We start from the raw sequence: 6,894 nt of genomic DNA on the forward strand, positions 1-6,894 counted from the left end.
TTTTTTGGTTTTTCGAGACAGGGTTTCTCTGTATAGCTCTGGCTGTCCTGGCACTCACTTTGTAGACCAGGCTGGCCTCGAACTCAGAAATCCGTCTGCCTCTGCCTCCCAAGTGCTGGGATTAAAGGCGTGCGCCACCATGCCCGGCGCTCATGGTGTCTTATCACAGCAATAGCAGAGTAACTAAGACAGTCTGTGCATGTCAGTGCAGGTCCCTCAGAAGCATGGCACAGGATCCCACAGAACCTACCTGGAGTTAGGCAACTATGACCTGCCCAACACAGGTGCTTCACAGGGAACTTGAGTCTCTGAAAAGGCAGTGTATCTACTCTTAGCTCCTAAGCTGTCTCTCTAGTAACCTACATTTCTTTAAAAGAGAACACTAGCCAGGTGTGGTATAATCCTAGCATTTGACAGGCAGGAGGACTGTCACAAGTTACAGGTCAGCATGGACTACATAGTGAGTTTCAAGCAAGCCTGGGCGACAGAGTGAGACCCTGTCTCAAAGCACACAAAGGACAAACATTCATGCTGTGTTAACTTTCTAATATAAATGTGACAGACGGGGACAGCACTCAGGGCAGAGCCAATGAAAACTCACTGTTGCTATATTTTACTTGAAGTAATTTGATTCTAATTCTGAGTATCCTGGGATAAACTTAAGATTAATGTCTTGGGCTTTCATTAAAAATATCTGTAACCACACATAATAGGAAAATTACGGAATACTGAAAAGTATCAAATCAGCACAAAAGAGGCAAGGAGCAGCTGCAGACAGAGAGAGAGAGCAAGGAGCCCGGTCAGCTGAGGCACCAGACTCCAGATTAGTTCCTGTTGATGGGGAGACACTCCCACTGAAGGTAAAGATTGGTGATCAGCCGATTTCACACACCTGTGGCTCCTACCCTTGTGCTGCTGAGGCAGGAGGATAGCAAGTTTAAGAGGTTGTTACAGAGTAATTCCCTGTCATAAAATCAAACAGAACAAGGACTGAGCACATTCTCAGCGGCAGAGCACTTGTCTAGCACTCATATACTTGTGTGTGTGCATTCACTTGTATACTTGTGAATGTGTGCACTCACTTGTATACTTGTGAGTGTGCACTCTCTTGTATACTTGTGTGTGTGCACTCTCTTCTATACTTTTGAATGTGCGTATTCTCTTGTATACTTGTGTATGTGTGCACTCACTTGTATACTTGTGTGTGTGTGTGCACTCACTTGTATACTTGTGTGTGTGTGCACTCACTTGTATACTTGTGTATGTGTGTACTCTCTTGTATACTTGTGAATGTGTGCACTCTCTTGTATACTTGTGTGTGTGTGCACTCACTTGTATACTTGTGAATGTGTGCACTCTCCTGTATACTTGTGAATGTGTGCACTCACTTATATATTTGTGTATGTGTGCACTCTCTTGTATACTTGTGTGTGTGCACTCACTTGTATACTTGTGTATGTGTGTACTCTCTTGTATACTTGTGAATGTGTGCACTCTCTTGTATACTTGTGAATGTGTGCACTCACTTATATATTTGTGTATGTGTGCACTCTCTTGTATACTTGTGTGTGTGCACTCACTTGTATACTTGTGTGTGTGTGCACTCACTTGTATACTTGTGAATGTGTGCACTCACTTATATATTTGTGTATGTGTGCACTCTCTTGTATACTTGTGTCTGTGTGTGCACTCACTTGTATACTTGTGAATGTGTGCACTCTCTTGTATACTTGTGAATGTGTGTACTCACTTATATATTTGTGTATGTGTGCACTCTCTTGTATACTTGTGTGTGTGCACTCACTTGTATACTTGTGTGTGTGTGCACTCTCTTGTATACTTGTGAATGTGTGCACTCACTTATATATTTGTGTGCACTCTCTTGTATACTTGTGAATGTGTACACTCACTTGTAATCTTGTGTATGTGTGCACCCACTTGTGTGCTTGTCCAGTTCCCAATATCACATACATCATACACAACACATGTGAGTGCACACACACACTATACAAGCAAGTACAAGCACACACACAAGTACACATGTGAGTGCACACATACAAGTACACAAGTGAGTATACACACACAAGTACAGAAGTAAGTGCACCCATACACAACCATACAAAAGAGTACATGCACACATACAAGTACACAAATAAGCACACACATACACAACTATATAAGTGAGTGCACACATAACTATACAAGTGAGTACATACATACACAAGTACAGAAGTGAGCACACACATACACAAGTACAGAAGTGAGTACACACATACACACACAAGTGAGCACACACATATACAAGTACACAAATGAGTACACATATACACAAGTACACAAGTGAATATACAATACACAAATACACAAGTGAGCACACACATACACAAGTGCACACACAAATAATCAAGTGCACAAGTAAAGGCACACATACACAAGTATACGAGTGCACATATATACAGGAAGTAAAGATTATCACACTTAATTTTTTTAAAGATTTATTTATTTTATTTATGTGAGTTTACTGTACACTGTCTTCAGATACACTAGAAGAGGGAGTCATATCCCATTGCATATGGTTGTGAGCCACTATGTGGTTGCTGGGAATTGAACTCAGGACCTCTGGAAGAGCAGTCAGTGCTCTTAACCACTGAGCCATCTCTCTAGCCCATCGCACTAGATTTTTTAAGCCATTTATTTTATTTGTTTTCCTGTACGCAGGAATGTGCAACAAGTGGTTGTTAGCGGCCATGTGGGTGCTGGGAACCAAACCTGGGTCCTTGCAAGAACTCTTATCTGCTGAGCTTCCCTCCAGTCCTAGATTTTTTTTTTAAACCAAGCACATGCTGGGTGTGATGGCTATTCTCAGTTGTCAACTTGACCGGCATCTGGAATTAACTAAAACAGAAGAGGCCGGGTAGACCCATGAGGAATTTTTTTCTGAATTAAATAATTTGAAGTCGGAAGACCCACCTGTAATCCTGATCTTTTGAGGTGGGAAGACCCCCTTAGTCTCAGCCATACTGTCTGCCTATAGAAAGGACTAGAAGAAGGAAGCTTGCTCTCTGTGCCTGTTTGCTCTCATTGGCGAGTCCATTTCGTCACCGGCATTAGAGCCTGCTTCTTTGGGACTCCAGCATACACTAGAGAGCAGCTGAGACATCCAGCTGGTGGACTAAAGAACTACTGGATTCTTAGGCCTTCCATTGCTAGACAGACATTATTGGACTTAGCTTGTAAGCCAATCTAATAAATCCCCTTTACACATGCACACGCACACGTACACATATACATACACTATCAGTTCTGTTCCTCTAGAGAAGCCTGGCTAATATATCAGGGGTGTGGCAGACCTCATGCATGAGGTCCCCAGTTCAATCCCTAGGACTGAAAGAAAATCGACCAGTAAAGAATACGGCTCTGACATGTTATCCTTAAGAGAGATACTGGTATCTGCCTGTTTCATTTTGTTTTTCTTTGACACAGAATGTAATTTAGCCCAGACTGGCCTCAACTTAGTATGTAGCCAAAGACGACCTTGGACTTCTAATTTTTCTAATTCTCTGCCTCTACCTCCCAAATGCTGTAGACATCCGCCGACATGACTAGTTACATAGTACTGGGAATGAAATCCAGAGCTTCACAAGTGTTAGAGAGCACTACGCTACAGCCCCAGCTCAGAGACAGCACGGAAAGGTTGGAAGGAAAAGTATGTAGAAAGACTTCCATGCAACCATGGAGCCTGGCAGCTGGCAGGCTGTTAAGTGTTGCAGGAAATAGGCTGCCAGGCAAGCCCATTGTAAGAGACAGAGAGGGAAAGCTTCTACAATAGAAAGGTCAGCTCATCAGAAGGATGTCGCAGCTATGAATATGCATGCCTCTGTAAGACGCTGCAGAGTACAGGAAGCAGAGGCTTTGGAACAAAAGGGAGGCAAGAATGAATCGGAATTGCTGGAGATTTTAACAGCCCACTCCCAGCACCGACAGAAAAGCTAATAAGTAACGATTGCTGCTAAAGCATGGACCCGGGGGCGTGAGAACTTGGCCTAGTGCCCCCTGCAGGGAACCCTTGGCTTCTGAGCGCTCCTACCGTGTTATTATGTCTCCTCCAGTTACGGGACCAGGTAGAACCTGGGCTTCAAATGTGGGCAGCTTTGTCAGTGCAAAAGCGGCACGCCTGCCAAGGTTTTCCTGATGCTGGCCCAGTGGAAGGAGAAAGGCTTGCCGGCCACGGGTTGGGCTGGGGCCACATGGCCCTTTAGTCAGCTTCCGCGGGAGGCAGACCTGTACCTCCCAGTGGAGCACAGCCTCAGCGAAGGCTACTAGCACCTGTCCTGGATCTACAGGCGCCCCGTGTTGTGGGGTCCAGCTCCAGGCCCTGCAGCTAGTTGCTCTGGCTCGCTGATGAAAAGCCCTGCTCCTCTGGCCAAGCTGGAAATAGTCACAAGGGTTGATATTTTGAACACATGAGCTCGCCGGCTGAGAGTGTGGCCGGGACCTCTACCCAGATGCCCGGCGCCCTGGCGCCTGTGTTCTGGTGAGTGACCCTTTTTAGCAAGCAGAGCAAGTCACTTAAGAAGTTTGAGGTTGCGAGTCTAACAGGCAAGAGCCTGTTCTCATCAGCTGTCTGGTGTTCCTAGAGCTTGCTACGAGGTCTTGGCCCTGTGCCCTTGTTTCCCAAGCCTGCAACTTTACCCCTTCACAGGGATCTTGCCTTGGTGCCTTCCCCACTCAGTTCTGGAAACATCAGCTCCAGGGAGCCTAGCTCTGCTGACCCCCAAGCCTCGGGTCAGCTCCAGTCCCCTGCTCTCTGCCTTGTTCACCTTACTCCCACACATGAGGTCAGATCCACAGTGCCCAGGATGTGTGTGAGTGCTCAGCTTGGACATAGCATTTTAGGGGCCAGGACCCCAGTTTCAGCCCTAGAAGCCAAAAAGCTAAGATGGAGCCTCTTGGGTCTCTAGGCTGGCCCTTCATCAACTTTTGAGTCTGTGTAGCCTGTCACTTAGCTGTACTGTGACCCAGCCCTTCCTCTGCCTGGGTCATCCTCTGCCACCCACTGGGAAGCTCATCAGAAGATGCGCATGCGCCTGATGTGGTGGCGCATGCCTTTAATCCCAACACTGAGGCAGAGGCAGGCGGATTTCTGAGTTTGAGGCCAGCCTGGTCTACAGAGTGAATTCCAGGACAGCCAGGGCTACACAGAGAAACCCTGTTTTGGAAAAACAAAACAAAACAAAACAAAACAAAACAAACAAACAAAAAAAGAAGATGCGCGTGCCCACCCCTTTCTAGAGTCTACTTGCTTATTCTGGTCCCCACCACCTGTGGCATGGCCGGGCAGAGCTGCTTACAAGGGTCTGTCTATTTTTAGCCTCAAGGATGCTGTAAGCATGCCACCCCAGCACACCACAGCCTCTGAGGCCTTGAAGACCTCTCTTCCCCAGGGCCATGCTGGGACTGTCATATGTTCCTACAAGGCCCAGAGGAGTGAGAGGAGCACTGGGTGTCATTTCCACTTCTGCAGCAGAAGCCACCCCTGCAACACCATCTCTGGTCCAGGGCTTGCACCTCAGAGCTGGCATTTGGGTTAGATAGGGATCTGGTCTCGAACTCTCTAAGATGCTGCAGTAGTGACCGGTCATGGCCTTGAAAATCAGTGTGCCCAATATCAGGACCCTGTGCAAGACCCCCCACAGGGGAGCAGGCTGCTTCCTGAGGACTCTGGAGTGTAGAGCAGCAGCTAAGAGCCTGCCCCAGCAAAGCTAGCCTGGGTCAAGGCCACTCCTGACCCCACTCTGCAAACAGGGTCCCTGATGCCGCTCTGTTTCCCAAAGTCTGAGCACAGCCCAGACACATCTTGAAGAGCTAACCTCTGGGCTGGACCCCGGGGAAGGGAGGACAGCATCGCAGGCTTCTGCCTCTCAGTGCTCCATCTCTGTGGTGGGTGGGTCCAATCACTGAGGCTTCCACTCAGCTCCGTGAGTGTTCCAGGAGCTGACATCCCAGTATGGCTTCCCTCCCTCCTGGCCGCCTGGCTGAGTCTTTCTGGCTAATCACGATGTTTGTTTTCCCAGAGCAGGTGGGGGCAGGGCCTGCCATCCGTTCTCCAGCTTGTGCTGCGGCAGTGGCTGAGCGCAGGCAAGGCAGAACATTCTGGGTTTTGCCTGAATTAGGCAGGAAGCAGCGGGGAGTGCGGTTGGAGAAATCTGTGCAAACCCAAAGGCAGCAAACGGGCATCAGCAAGTCAAAAGTTGTGCCACAAATCAGCAAATGATATCTGGGACCCTACCGCCTGGTTCACGGGGGCTTGGGACAGTTTCTTGAGTGGCCTTTCCCTCCCCCACTTGATTTGGATGTATCTAAGCCAAGACAGCTCCAAGGACCCTCTTAGAAAGCTGGTCTTACAGGCCCTTCACAGATCCCTTTCTGAGTGAGGGAAGCTCAGAGAGGTCAGAGGCCAGAGATCTGGCAAAAAAACACCCTAAGAAACAAGACCTAGTGCAGGCAGTAACTATGGAGGAATAGGGAAGGCCTGGGAAGGCCACTGAACCCTGGGGGCAGGGGTGGTCACCTCTGTGGGTATCAGGTCACTGTTCTGATGGGAGTGAAGAGAGACCCTGGTGTCTCTCTCTTGGGTAATCAGGCTATTGAGACAACGGTCCCCAAGGAATTGGAATTTCCATGGGAGTCTCATGCTGGGGGGAGGGGAGGGCTGAGGCCAGCCAGGCACTTTGACAATTTGTTGGAACCTGGAAGCCAGGCGTTAAAACAAGACAGGCCAGTGAAGGATGAGCCCCGGCCTTAACCAGGACTTCTTACAGCTAGGCATATTTATTGCCTATTTAAGGTAAGCCGCATGACAGGTCTCCATGATGGCCTGGAGTCACTGGGCTG

The sequence above is a fragment of the Mus caroli genome, chromosome 12 (genome assembly GCF_900094665.2).
Source record: "Mus caroli chromosome 12, CAROLI_EIJ_v1.1, whole genome shotgun sequence".
Lineage (NCBI taxonomy): Eukaryota > Metazoa > Chordata > Mammalia > Rodentia > Muridae > Mus > Mus caroli.